Here is a 15257-nt window from a genome sequence, read left to right as displayed (position 1 = left end):
GCCCCGGCCCCGGCCCCGGGCGGGCTCTGCAGGCTGCTGGTGGCTGGGGTTATTTAAAAGAGCGAGAGGAGAGCAAGGGCAAAGTGATGCAATCCTTTAAGCATGGCTGGGAATGCTGTGTACATGATGCAATCTCGTGTAACTGTCAGTCATGAATTGAGTAATCTGTTAAAGATGTTCCTACAGTTTTTTTTATTATAAAGAATAATCTATTTCTATAAGAAAATACATATGTATATTTTGGGATCTATGCATTCTTGCTACATTTGAAGCATTAATGAACAATTTTAATAAACTTTATGACTAGGTTAAAAAAATAGCTTGTTTTATTTTGAAGGCACGTTTAAAGGTAGATTAAACGCAGGGTTGAAATTCTAGCTGAATCTGGCTCACCGCTGTGATCAGGGATCAGGATTTTTGTTGGTCTTTCGACTTTCTCTGTGACTCAGAGAAAGGAAAACAAAACAGAACAAAAAACCAACAACCCCAAGAGAAACCCAGCAAAGAGCAGAGCTGGAAGCTTTAGCCAGTTCTTGTTGCCTCATTTTATTTCCTCTCATCACTTGCTTTAGGTGCCACTGGGGTGTTGTTTGGGGAGGAGGTGTTTGTGTTGGGGTTTTTTTTGCACTTCTTGCTGTTCCGAATGTGTAGAGCGAGATGTGCTATCCAAACCATGACCAATCTTTGGCAAAGGAACACCAAGTCTGAAGTGGGAGGGAGGAAGAAAAAGTAAGGGAGGACGCTTAAAAGTTGGTTGTTTTTTTTTCCTTTACAGAGTTTCTATTCTCTAGGTTATGATTCAGCATTTCTTATGTTTGTAGTTTACAGGAATAAACATGAGAAAGTAGCATTTCTGTTGGATGTCGGTAATTTCGGTCGTTGCTCAGGAAGCTCTCATGAAACCCGGCCAGGTGAGAGGCATATGAACAACTCCCTTATCTGTTCTCTTGAGACGTGTTTCTAAAACCTGTAGATAAGAGTTTCTCTGTGGAGAGGTGTTTGTTTCTGTGTGCATGCGTGTTTGTTGGGGGCAAGGGGGGGGGGGGGGGGGGGGGGGGGTTTGCAGAGGAGGAAGAAGCTTGTAGCAGGCCATAACTTTGTTTTAGAGAGAACTAAGGCTCTGTCTGCCGATGGAACAAGCCAGCCTTGCCAGGGCTCCCAGGTTGTGTTACTTCCCCCACCGTATGCTGCTGTGTCAAGGTCTGTAAGAAGTTAACAGTCTCAAGCTGGTTACGTGGAGGGAGTTGGGCAAATGATCGGGTCTTACTCAGCATTTTCCATTTTCCTGTTAGGCCAAATTTAAGCGTTAAGTTTTTAGATCCAGATTCCCAGTGCCCCAGAAAACAAACTCCTTAATCGTCTATGCTCTGTTTCACAGCTGAACGCAGAAGGATTTTTCAGTATAAAGATAGTGGACTTGAATTTGCTGCTATACATTCCAATACAAACAGCAGTGGATTGCAGAAGGACAGATCTTGAATTTGTGGCTTATTTCTAGCGTTTCTTTAAGCAAAGCATGTTTTCTCCTGAAAGAACTGTTCTGCTTTTTTTGACATTTAAGATTATAGCCTCCTGCGGGTGAATCTCCCAGAGCTCTTACTGAAATTTGTTACACATTCCCTGCTCCCACAATGCCTCCATAGCTCCTGCTGGGAGCTGTGCAGTAGTAAGCAGTGGAGTGTTAGTCCCGATACAGATTTCTCCCGTTTGCTTTTTAATTTGTACAGTGCAGTTAAGTTGTTTTTGTGAGACCCTAAGAATAGATTTTCTTGGGTGAGCTAGCTCCTATACCAGCATGACTCAAGTTCTTGCAGGCAAGATAGACGTTAGATCTTGTCTTGACTGTCCCTCGTGACGATGATTACTCCAGCCTCCTGTGGCTGTTTATTCTACTATTCTTCTAGTTACGAAACTTATCCACATCGTTAGATCCTATTTTCTTGTTGTGCTGTAGGCCATGTAATGTTACCCAAACTTTCAAGCAGTGTTCCCAGTCAGAACCGAGTGCTGCGGAGGGTGGAACTGCTGGAGGACTGAAGATGTCCTCAGATACATTTCTTTCTTTCTTTCTTTCTTTATAAATGACAAAGCTTCCAACAAAAGTTCAGTTTGTGGGGGCTGGAAGGCAGGGTAGACTGAAAGATAAGATGTACTAAAGGTATTTATATTTGTTTAAATAATAGTCCAGTTTTGGAGATAGAGCTCTATCAGGCATGAATGAGCTAATCCCTGTCCTTAAACTTTGGCTGCCACAGTTCAGGAGAGCCAGGGCGGTGTTGCTGCAATTTAAAGAATGATGTTTGAAGTACTGCTGTATTCCAATGTATCTCTTAATTAGGATTACAGATTTCTCATTCAGGAGGAAACGTGCAGCAATGAGTTTTTGTCAGAAAGATGCAATTACAGACAGGAAAATCGAGGCCATGAATGCACCAATTTTACAGTAGTCTCAGAAGGAATCCGTGAAAGAGTCGGAAAAAGAATTCCTGAATCCGTCATTCTTAATCTTGTATTACCCACATAGCTTAGATTTTAGGAGCTTTGTAGTGCTATTAAATGCATGGAGGTCATGAAATACCCTGCTTTATAAACAAGCATATGAAAAAGCCCCTGTAATTAAAACATTTCCTAGAAAAAAATAGTCTGGAAAAAAATAGTTTGGAAATGAATCTGAGAAAACTCCAAGCACTAAAGTAGACAAAAGATTCCAAATACCTTTTCTAATCACAGTGGGGGAATTGGAAAATCCCTGTCCAAACAGTGGCTCAGCTCCAAATATTGATACAGTTTCCCATTACAAATAAGATTCCGTTGACTGAAAGCAGTACTTGGTACGTCTCGGTTGTCTTCTAACAGGGTCTTTTGCGCTCCTTTTCCTAAAGCGACTCAGTACAGCTTGTGGTAAGACTTTGCAGTCCATATGCAGGCAAACCATGCAGAGAAGTTAAGGCACTTACTCCAGTAGTCTGTTTTGAATTTTATGGAAGTTTATAAACAGCTTTTCGTTTGGGTTTTTTTTTTTTTTCCCCCCTTTCAAATTATTTATTACGTTGTCTGATTCCTACAGGTCTTTCTCATTGCTACTAAAATAACAGAGTTTCTTCCTATGTAGAAATAAGTCTGTAAGACCAAATCCCTAGCACTGACATCCCCTTTCCGAAGCGTCTAGCACCGTTTTATCATTTGCTAGGTGTTTGAATTCAGTTGTGCTCAGTTCTGCAAAAGGAATCATATGTATCATTTTAAAACAAAATATTTAAAAATACAATTATAATTTTGTTAGCGGTTCTTCTATCTGTTAATAGAAATTATTACTCTCTGCTTATCTGCCCAAAGCATGTATAACCAACCCCGTGCAGCTCTGGCACTGTGCTGTTGCTTTCACACTTTTCCCGCTGCCTTCCATTAGTGACTCTTGGAAATGCAGGAAAATTCACGCTTATTTCTATACTAATTGTTTCTCCTCTATCAAATAAAATCACCCAAATTGCACACACGTACCAAAGGGTTATTGGGCGGGAGACTTGATCACATTTGATAACAGTATGGTTTTTTCCTCACTGAAGTTCTGCAATAGCCTTCAGATATCAAAATCACAACCTGAAAAAAGCTTTGTGCACAATGTTTACCTTTACAGTTTCATTGCTAGAACAACTGTGATTGATGTGGATGTGTATAAAAATATGAAGTTACTCTCATACTAGCTAGTTTTCAAGCAATGTTTCATTAGCTGTGACCAGAATAAAAGTCAATGCAACTCAGTATCTGCTTTAATAAAGAGAAAAAATGTATATGAGGCCAAATTACACATCTTCTTTTGTTATTTATAGTGGTATCGCTTAAGATACAATAAGCATTGTCTTGCATTTGCCTGTCATTCATACCGACACGAAGTGAGTCTAAAGCACCACCAAACTGGAATGGCAGGGTTCTGCATTCAGTTTGTACTTGATACAGATGATTATATGGTGGACGGGGGGTAATGACGGATTTGGTTCTACCTCTTTTTGCTACCAATGGCTAACGCAAAAAAAATTTTTATTACTACTCTCCTGAGTGTTAGCCTTTTTTATGTTTAAGTCTACGCAAATGCTTAACAGTCAGAATTTTAGGGCAAACCTCATATACTAATGTGAAGTGTGAAGAAAAATTTAAACCTATGCATGTATGTTGAAAGCGTACTAATACATTAATCAGGAAATCCAAACAAAACTAGGAATATAATTAACTACTCCCAAGGAAACAATTCCGTTCAAATTCTGAACAGTTTTTTTAATCAATCAAGAAAGTAAAAATAAAACCATGTGGCCAAAAGTGTACATTAAATATGTGAGGGAATTAGTTCTCTTTTGAGAGATACTCGCTGAACAGACAAGTGAAACCATTAAAAGAATGAAGTTCTATTTAACTCTTTGCTAGGACCCAAAACATACTCTGAGAGTTTAATCTTTGCAACATAAAGCTGAACTTTGGTAGAAACTCTACACTTGGATAATATCCTGAGGTTTTCTGAGGTTCCTGATTCTTTCTCGTGAACTGAGGCTGTTTTGCCCCAGCCTGGGCAGGTGAGCAGCACAATTTATGGTGAGTATGTAAATACCTAAAAAGATTAGATACAGCCTTGGATTGACATCAGGATCATGTGAAATTTATGGTGCGGTGTTAGCCTGATGCAAAACTATGTGAAACTCCAAGAGAGTTTCTCTTTGAGATGATCCTGGAAGCGGCAGCGCGGCGGCCAGGAGCACCGCCCCTGGGGTTTGATGCCAGCACACCAGTCCTCGGGGGCTGCAGTCAAGCAGAGCTCTCAAGTTCGGCATAGCCATAATTCTGATTTGCTCAGTTTGATCTATTGGAAACCCTGTTGGAAAGCAAAATGCCTTTTGTGATCACTTCCCCACCTGCTAAATTGATTGAATGTTTTGCTTTGAATGAAAGGCTTTCCTCCCCTCCTAGAAATGTTGGTGATCTGCCTGAATGTGAAAAACAATACGGCTGGAATTCAAAATGAGGATAAATGGGTTAATAGTTGCTGAAGCTAATTGATTTGCATTTACAATAGGGACACATTTAGTTCCAAACCTTCGGACTGGTTGTCACAATTTCACAGAGCAGTATCAAATTTAACCCTAATTTGTTTTAAAATTTTCATGAATTTATATATTTACTATTAAAATTATTTGTGTAATAAATAATAAATTCCAATAATATTTTCTAGCTAATTAAAAACTAAGGAAGACTTTGATCTACATCCAGTTTTCACCTTGCCCTGTCCTATCTGCTCTTGCCTCTGGGATTCCACACATTACATAGCTATCAAAGCAGTTTCTCAGAGTTCAGGGGATTTAAATCAGAGATTTTCGTTAGGTCTCATAATTTCATACAATTTGCAGAATAAATCCTCTAAGAACTCACACTGTAGAAGCGCTGGCTCGGTCAGCAGACCTGGTTTTGATCGGCTCGAACGCAGATGCCTCTGTACATCGTGCCAGTCAGAGTAAAGAACTGAATTTTTGATAGAGGCTACAAGATGCTATGGTCCCCATCCCCATACAAAGCAAGCGCAACGGCTTGTTTGTTTTCTATAAATACCTTGGGTTTGCTAGTATATTGCAACAGCCGTTCATTAAGCCTGTGGTAAGCAGCTCATTGACGGTCTAGAAATTACAGTAATAGGAATCAGTGTCTCCTTCAAACAACGCAAAAATCCCTCTAACGCCTCATCTGCCGTATTCCCCTCCTCCGTTAGCTCACCTGGGATCTGGGCCCACAAAAGTTTTGCGATATATTTTCTATAAGCGAGCGGAGGAGCTTTGGTTTTAGAAATGACTGTCATGGTGACACGATGGGAAAATATTTCTGTGCAACATGATGAAACAATTACTTGGCTGAAGTAATTCAGGAAGGGAATCACAAGAACAAGAGAAAGTGCCTGGAGCCGGTTTGAGAAGCAGAAAGAGAGCAGTGGTGGCTTGCTAGCAGAAACATTGTTTTGCTAATTTCCCCAGCCTCTGCCATCTAGACAATAACTCGGGGGTGGATGTTTCTGACAGTGATTTGCCACACTTCTCTGAGCCTAGGTGTCTTATTTGAAACAGTAAAATACAGATTCTGTCTCTACTGTTTTTTGAAATACAAAAGGCCAGAAAATGAACCTAGAATGTAATTTATTAAGATACGGAAGCATGTCTGACATTTAAATGTACAAGGAGCAGAATAAAATCTGTGGGATAACTTGGCACAATGAGATGAGTAGAATTACAAAAAAAGGAGTAATTATCAAGGAGTTTGGTTGCTTAAAGGAATGCAAGCTGGACCATAGCCACTTACGCTTAACTTCAGCACACAAGCCAGCTTTTGTGCCAGCTCTGTGAAGAAAGATAACTTCCGAGCAGGACTGCTTTCCTGCTGTTGAGTTATTGATGACCACTCACGGTGGCTGAAAATATTTTTGTGCTTAAAGTTAAGAATAGTGCTGATTGCTGGGATGAGTCCCCAAATCTGAAGGAGCAGAAGAGAAGGCAGAAGGCCTTTATGTATGACTTTAGCTATTGGGTGCACAGTGTCCTTAACCACTTTCAAAGCAAATTACACAGCTGCAGAGTTAATGAGTGCAGAATGCTGACAGAAATTAAGATGTAAGGGATAAATACTGAGCTTTGAAACAAAAGAGACAGTTTCTGGTCCCGGCTCTTTCACCAGTTTATCTCACTTATCTTTAGATTATCAGTTAGCCCCTAAATGTAATAGAAGCTGTATGCACCTATGTGCGTCTCTAGTTATAAGTGCAGTTGCCATGGCTGCAGGTATATTTGCCTATTACATATTTAGATCCTGATCTTACATATGTGCTTCATTTTATACATGTAGCTGTAGTGATTTCAGTGGAACTATTATTACTCGCATGAGTAATGATAAATGCATAGATCTGTATTTACATGGATGTATTTACATGGATCTGAGATCACAGTGTCTCTGGGAAAATTTTTGTGCCTTGCTCAGTTTTACAGCACGTGCCCTAGCAAATTTTGAGCACTTTCATTTCATGTGTTTTCAAATTCGAGAGAGCTACCCATGCGCATAGGCTGATTTGGCTGTCCCTTCCCATACAAAAGGAGATGACAGTGGCTTCAGCATTTTTGTATTTCCCAGGAAAAAAATGAACAACAAAACATCTGACAAGCGGGATACAGCCTATGCTCTAACAGCTATCGTGGGGTCCCAATTCTTGAGTGTATGTTATACCTGAGCAGAAGCAAAACAATGCTGAACACAAGCTTTAAAGTTTTGGATGTGCCAAGTGCTCTGCAGAAACACATCCTTCCAGAGCCTCAGCTGCAGCTGCCTGGCGTCTGGATTATACTGCTGTGATGCAGCTGTGGCACAGGCATAAGCCCTGGGAAAGAAAACATCATAGAAAATCTGGATGTCCAGAAAGATGGTGAACGAGATGCAAACAGGCCAAAAGGAATCCTGACTTCCTCCTGCTGTACTGAAGGAGCCCATCCAGTTTGTATGCTGGCCAGGTCTGGCAAGCCACTGTTTCAGAGCATGGTGTTAGTACCTGGCTGCTGATCAAAGGATTCTTAAGCAATAACCCACTCCACATCAGCAAGAGCTGCTGCCAAGAACCATGGACTTCTATGGGCTGGAAGACAACTGATAAAGCAGATGCTGAGAAAAGCAACGATGCCTGCATTGGGCAATCTGAGTGCTACTAATGGCTACTGGAAAATGTTATTTTTATTTTAGTTCTGCAATTGCATAAGCTTGATTCGCTAAAGGCTCACAGTGACGTGGCGTTGGTACAGGGCTTGCTTTTTTTTTTTTTTGGCAAAGCTTTTTACTTAGATGAACAGATGCTCCCACTTTACAGGGGAAAACCACTACTCCTTGGTAGTTCTTCCTCTGTCAATAACAAATACGGGTCGATTGCACCTCTCTCCAGAATTAGGTCCTGTGGATTTTGGCTTGTTGAATGAAAGGGCACTCAGAATAGGTGGGAGTGATGCAATCAAACCTCTTGTAATACAGTGCTGTGCCTGGTTGTAGGGGATACAGTTCACGAGCAAGGTTGACAGATTGGAAAGGGTTTGGCAAAAAGGACAAGGCGGCAGATCTCCCTGTGGTGAAGAGGCCTTGAAAGAAGGAAGTGATACCAAACAGTACATGGTTCTGGGAAGGCTATTGCAAGCTGTGGCAGTGATGGGAACCGCTTCCAACAGACAGGCTAGGGGCAATGAACTATTTTCCCACTGACCTCATGGTAACGTGAAGTGAAAATTCCAATCTAGTGTTTTCTGCCAAGTCCTTAAAGGCAAACCTTAGCTCCTGCTTCTGCATTAATTCACTAGCAGGTGCTCTTCTGCACGAGCCCTGCAAGAGCTTTATTACCAGAGGTACACTAACTATTAAACAGCCATAAGCTTAACCTGGTATTTACTGTAGGACTGTGCCTTTTTATTGCGCAGAGGGAGGAAACTCCCTTCTCAGCCCTCCAGGTGGTCCCTTCAGGGCAGGGTTGAGGCACATCGACGAGAAGGGGTGGGGTTGGGTGCGAGAGGCTTTCATTGCTGCCCTACCTGTTCTGGGCATAAATTGAAATGATCAGTCTCTAAATCCTACCAATTAGGCATGCTTTACTGGCATTAGAGTCAGTTTACTATGATAGCTAAAACTAAAATGTTTCTCTTTTTTTAAAAAAAGAGGCAAAATCCTGCTTTAACAAATTTAACTCCCAGAGCAGGGGTAGCAGGGGGCAGCAGTGCACTCTGTAGGGTACCTGACCTAAGCCAGCCAGGCAGGAGCAGGGCAGCATTCTGCAACACAGAACGGCTCAGGGACAAATACCTTAACGCGTTTGTGTACCCCCTTCCAGCAGTGACTGTCTATTAGGGAGCCCGTGGAGTAGGGCTGGTGGATGCAGTCTGTAGTCCCTCGCAGCATCCTCTCCTGTGCAGTATCTCCACTTTAACATTCAAGGCAGCATTAGATGTGGAGAAAAAAATGGTGGTAATCCTTTCCTAGGCTCCACCTGCCAACAAAGCTCCACCTACTTGGGAGAGCAAAATGAGATGCTTTTTACAAGACTATGAAACTGCTAATCAAGGTAGTACCTGTGCTCTCAAGTTAGTACCTTCCTAATCTTCTGATCAACAGACTCCTGTAATGAAGAGGGCAACGTGGACCTCTCGGGTCTATTACTTCTTGGTTTCTGCAGACTGAGGCAGACATTATTCTATTTTTCACACACTGCTCCCACTCTGAGGGTTATCTTGGTTACTATAAAGGCTAGGAATGATAGGGTTGGTTTTCTTCCTCAAAGAAAAGTTATCTTTGCAGCATGTGTTTCTGCCTGTGAAAATATGGGTATGCTGTGCTGCCATGCTGCCATGAAGCATGAGGCTTCATCCTCATCTGCATTCAAAGAAGAGGGTGAGGACCATCTCCCAACAGCCCCGTATTCCTTTCTTATGAACCATTCTCACCACTTAAACATTTAGTCTCTGCTGGTCCAAAATAAGCATTTCTGGTATCAGCATTTCAGACCTTTGCGATCCTCACTTGCTTCAAAACAGGCTTTATTCTGAGAAGAGTTTGTCACTGGCACTTGGGTATGTGGACGGTTTTTTAGGAAGAGGACAAATGGGAACATTAATTATCCATGTCAAAACATTTCACACTGCGTAAAGCTCGCCTGTGAGGAATGCTGCCTTTTACTGTCTCATGTCCTGAGAACACTGACTGGCTCAGCCTCCTGCATCCACAGCTTGTCAAGATCCATGGTTGTTTATAATCAAATCACTCTTGTGTACAAATCTAGGGCAGAAAAGCCCATTTATTGTAAGCTTCTTTACAAATGCAGTACTAGGTTCTTCCCCCCACTACCGACCGCTTTGTCTTGAGGGGAGAAGGGAGGTGAATATGACCTCCAAATAAACGCCTCTCAGCTAATTTGTGCTCTCTTCCAGCCTCCCCCAGGGATTAAACATTAGCTAGGGATCTCAGGAGGGCTTTGGCCACACTACACAGCCGAGTAAGCCGGTGGGACCTGGCACAGTGCAGGAGGGCGCTGCACCGGTCCTGCGCTAAATGTTAAGCCCAGATGGTCGCTTTTCAGCCTCTGCTGCAGAGACTCTGCCCTGCATTAATTAGGTAGGAGTGATGACTTAGTGATTCTGGAGTAAGGAAAGCAAAGTCCTGTATCTGGCATTGCTGCAAATTCGTTTCAGGATCTCGGGCAAGTTACTTCACCTTTCTTTGCCTCAGTTCTTTTATCTGCAGAAAGATACTTCCTGGATTTGGGAGAATAGAGGAGGGTGTCTCAGGTATTACTTGTTTAAAGAACTGTGAAATATGAGGTAAGAGACCTTGACAATACCATATATTATTTAAAGTTTATATTGAAAGCTAAAAATATGAATGAATTCAGCAGGGAAAGTTTTCTGGTGAAAATGACTGGAAGCACAATTGTCCCTCACTCCAAACACTTCCCAGGCAGTAACATGACCACACAGAGTTTGGCTCATTATGTATGTAAAATAGGCAGATGCTATTAGAAAGTTATTTTTTTCACCTAGTGAGTAGAGAAGCCTATCCCTCATGATGAAATCCTCTGCAGGGGCCATATTTTTATCATGCCTCATACTTCTCAAGGTATGTGAAATCACCCTCAGAGTTGGATACTATCTTCTTCCCTGGAATCTGAGCTCTGTGTTCACAGAATTTCAGTGAGTCCCCAGCATTTTCCTTTCAAACTCCCCTCCCTTTGACAGTATGTAATTCCTGATGTTGGTGGGTATCGTTGCAGTTTTACTAAGTATGTGGTACCACACTGTTCAGGGACAACATGTCATGATAATAAACCATCCACGTAATTAGGCCTGACTCGTTAATCAACATGGAAAAGGACTGAACGGAGTTCATAAAAGCACCTTTAAGAGACTGACGGAAATGTTTAAAGAAAAAAGAAATTAGCAGTGTTTTGTATTGTTAAGTATTTTGCAGAGCAGAAAATTAATTAGCACTGGAGAGAACAGAGTCTTCTGGAATGCCCATGTGTGGCCCATTATATCCCATTTTGCCCTCTGAGTCATCCCTTTGCAGTCACTGATTCCGTGCGAACAGGAGCAGTCACAGTGGGATCAAGTTTAGTGACTTACTTGTGTGAGTAAGCAGCCATAGAGGGAAACTTCCCCTTGAGCAGTGGCCAGGGTACCATTGGCAAAAGCTGGTGAAGTAGCTTTTCTATGCAAAAATTTTCATATTTTTGCATATTATTATTATTATATTATTATTTATTATTAGTTTTTTACTTTCTACTTTAGGAGTTTTATTATTTTAGATGAAATGCTAAAAACGTGTCTCCAGTGAGCTAGACAAATCAGAAGTCTGTATGTATCCCAGACGGATGATCTGAGACATCTGGCACTTACACTCGGGGCCTTCCTGCACGGGAGAGGTTGCCCCCGTGAAGAGAATGCACATTTCCAAGATCTACAGCCATAGAGGAAAACTTCCCCTTGAGCAGTGGCCAGGGTACCATTGGCAAAAGCTGGTGAAGTAGCTTTTCTATGCAAAAATTTTCATATTTTTGCATATTATTATTATTACTATTATTATTATTATTAGTTTTTTACTTTCTACTTTAGGAGTTTTATTATTTTAGATGAAATGCTAAAAACGTGTCTCCAGTGAGCTAGACAAATCAGAAGTCTGTATGTATCCCAGACGGATGATCTGAGACATCTGGCACTTACACTCGGGGCCTTCCTGCACGGGAGAGGTTGCCCCCGTGAAGAGAATGCACATTTCCAAGATCTAAGTGAAACAGAAATAACAAAATGGTTCCTGGTGTGCTTAAACCCTGAAACTGCACAAGCAAGTTACCAAGGCCAAATCCAGCTCTCTCCAAGTCTAGGTGAAAGGTCATCCACGAATTAGGAAGCAAACTCTTGTGTTACCAGCATTGCAGCAACAGAATAAACTCTCACCAACTGATTGACTAAGACAGTGGGGTATCACCCCTAGCTATTGGCAACTGTCCTCTCATCATTAACCTTCATTAAGGTGGTCATCTCCAAACCAAACAAACGCACAGTTCAGTTACTAATATAAAAGACATCAATTAGATTTATATAAGAGTATTGCAAAATATTAAATAATAAAAGCTGCTACCAAACAACAGCAGGAAGATTCATCGCCCTACAACGTTTGCTTCTCAAACAGACAAAGCCTGGCTATTTTCGGGAAATTACACCTTGGCTGGTGGCAACGCTTGCTCTGTGCATTTGATGTGGGGGAGAGGGGGTACTGCTGGCATACTCTGTCTGTCTAAATCTGACAGCAAGGCTAAGGTTGGCACTTAACTGCATGAATCACCAACTACTGAAATTTAAAAGCTTGCATATGCAAATCACTAATTAAACATATTAGCATAGTCAGTTACCCAAACTGTAATCTTAATCGTATCTCCAAGTTAGGCATGCAATCACACACCCATTTTGCAGATCTGCATTTGTGAGCATGGTTTCCCAAGAGCTAGGTCCAGAAACTAGTCTAATAACCAATTTTTCCTCAGGTAGTTCCAGGAAGGAAAAAGAAGAGTGAAAGTACGCTGAGGGGCTTCCTCTCCTGAAAAGTAATGGGGAATTGTACAAAATCAGGAACTGATGTGGACAGCTGAATGACAACTGAGAGGGCTAGATGGTGAGTTATGCACGCTCTCATTTAATCTAATGCCCATCTTTGTGACTCCTTCAACCCAAACAACGTGGATTTCCCTCTATTAGCAAATATTCAGACACAGGAAAAGACTATGTGCCAGATTTTTACTTTATTTACATTGAATTACCTGCGATTAGAATCTGAAACTAGAAACTTTCTTTATACAGTTACAAATAGCTATATTATGCAGTTTTAAGGGGTTAAGAAAAGGAGGAAATCATAACCACAGAAGTCATAAAGGCAACTTATCCCAAGCCAAATAGTTTTGTTTCTAACGCAGGGCTTTAATTATAACATGTCATATAATGATGACATAGTGCTATAATAGGCAAATATAATGCATTAATCTGATATTATATTTTGGCTTTAACAATAGGTGCAGTGAACCAGCCTTAGTGGATAACTCATTCAGAACCTATCTGCACACTCCACCTAGATACTTATCTGCCTCTTTAATTAAGTGGAGGGAAACTTCTTGAGGCCATACCCATAAAGCTAGTCTCTGATGATAGCAGAGTTACTGGAAGCCTTTGGTAATCGCTTACACCCACGTATTGTGGTTAGCTTCCAACTTTGGCTCTTTCCTTCTCGCTTTGGAACCACCTATTTATCCCCTAGTGTAAATCCCCTAGCATTTCTGTGCCAAAAGGGGTACAAAAGACCTCCAGGGGTTTGTCTGAGCAACATGTCGGCATACTGTCATTGGCCTCCTCAGGACTGAACCAGGCTTCCTAATTGCAGCAGTGAAAAAAGGAGCTTTGGCAATTTTTTCACTTACCAGTGTACTTCTTGAAACAGTAGCAACAGACTGCATCAGTGAACACAGTACGGCCAGTGCCAGCTTTCCATAATGCGAGTTCCCCGGGTTGTCCTCAGCATGCGGTCATGGCAGAGACACTACAGCAACCGACTTCAGTGGAAGCAGGATTGGGCCTCGTGGGATAAAATCATCTTTCCTGATTCCGTGGGTCCTATGTAACTTTGTGTACATTGAAAAACACCCTTTCTCGCTTCTTCAAACACACAGAGTTTGTAGGATTTGCACATTAAGCTAAAAATAAAATTTTAATTAATATAATGTTTGGAGAAGGTGGTTCCCTGAGTTGCAGTGCTTGCTCTCTACTAGGAGTTTTTGAGAGAAATGTCCTGCTCCGAGGCAGTAATATACATAAATCATAAAGACCAAGCATGTAAACAGCATCTGAAGAAAGCACAGGGACAGCAATCTCGAGGCCGTGTGACAGAACTCTCCGAGGTGGCAATAGCATACAATAAGTACTGTAGTCCCTGTAGCAGAATAAAGGCAGCTGACGTGAGGTTCCTATACTTCAGTATTAGCTAAGCAAGCCACACAGGATGAGCACAACTAAAATGGCTCCAACAGCTTACCGCCTCCTTTTCCTTTTTCTCTCCTTCGCGGCTCACTTCCATACTCTCCTCCGACCTTTTCCAGTATGAAAGGTCTGCTAATGACCTTTGAACAGATCATGTTGAGAATGTCATTGCAGAGCTTCTTAATCTTATGGTGGCGCCTAGATAATATGGTGATGGGTACTGAAATGCTGAAAAACAGACAGACAGATAGCTAGATAAGATTAGATACAGAAGTAATTTAGTCAGTCATCATACAGAGCAGCTGACATAAGTTCATTTGTAAAGCCAACTGCTAAAATTGCTTCAGAAGTCCTTACATTTTAATTCTGTTGAAAGACAGACCTTTGATCTGAATTGTTTTGGTGGCATGTACATTATTTGAATGGAACCTCACCTGACCAGGTAATACCAGACCGGTCATTCCTGGCATACTATTGTCATAGGAGAACAGTGTACATGCAAATCCATACCTACCAATAGCTCAAGGGCAGACAGATAACTGAGCATCATGGAACAGATATAGACTGAAAGCATGAGTACCATTTTACGCTGATATGCAGAATGAATCATGGCTAATAAAAGGCTCAAACAACCATCTATATGACTAAACGTAACACCAAAACACTTTTAAATTAAGCATGATCAGAAAATAAAAGGAGAAAAATTAATAGATAAGTGTTATTACTTCTCTTTTTCATTAATATTTATTAATTTACACTGGGGGGGGATGGAGGAGGAAGAGAAATAAAACAGACCTGTCAGATTCATTATTGTTTACAGACAGTTTTATATTCCAGCTCTCAGGTACTAGTAAAACACTGGGATATTTGTACTGCATTAATTGCAGGGAAAATTATTTACATTCACGTTATGTTTTTTTAATTCGGCATTAAAAAAAATTTCAAAGACACTTCCTAGGGCAGTTTATTTTTGAAGTGGGTTATTTGTTTTCACTCTAAATCTGAGGCCACAGTAGTATTCCCAGCTATGGAAGGGGTAAGAGAGTTAAGAGAAAAGTGTAGAGTTCGTTAGTCCGTGTGTTTCTCTGAGTGGCATTCACCCCAGCACAGACACTTTGCACCACTAAGTCCCACTAAAGCAAAAACTGCTAAGTGCATGGATGAACCACAGATAAATGGTTGCATGTCTTAATTAGT

This window comes from Aptenodytes forsteri, unplaced genomic scaffold (genome assembly GCF_000699145.1).
Source record: "Aptenodytes forsteri isolate BGI_AS27 unplaced genomic scaffold, ASM69914v1 Scaffold159, whole genome shotgun sequence".
Lineage (NCBI taxonomy): Eukaryota > Metazoa > Chordata > Aves > Sphenisciformes > Spheniscidae > Aptenodytes > Aptenodytes forsteri.
Note: the sequence above shows the minus strand (reverse complement) of the source record.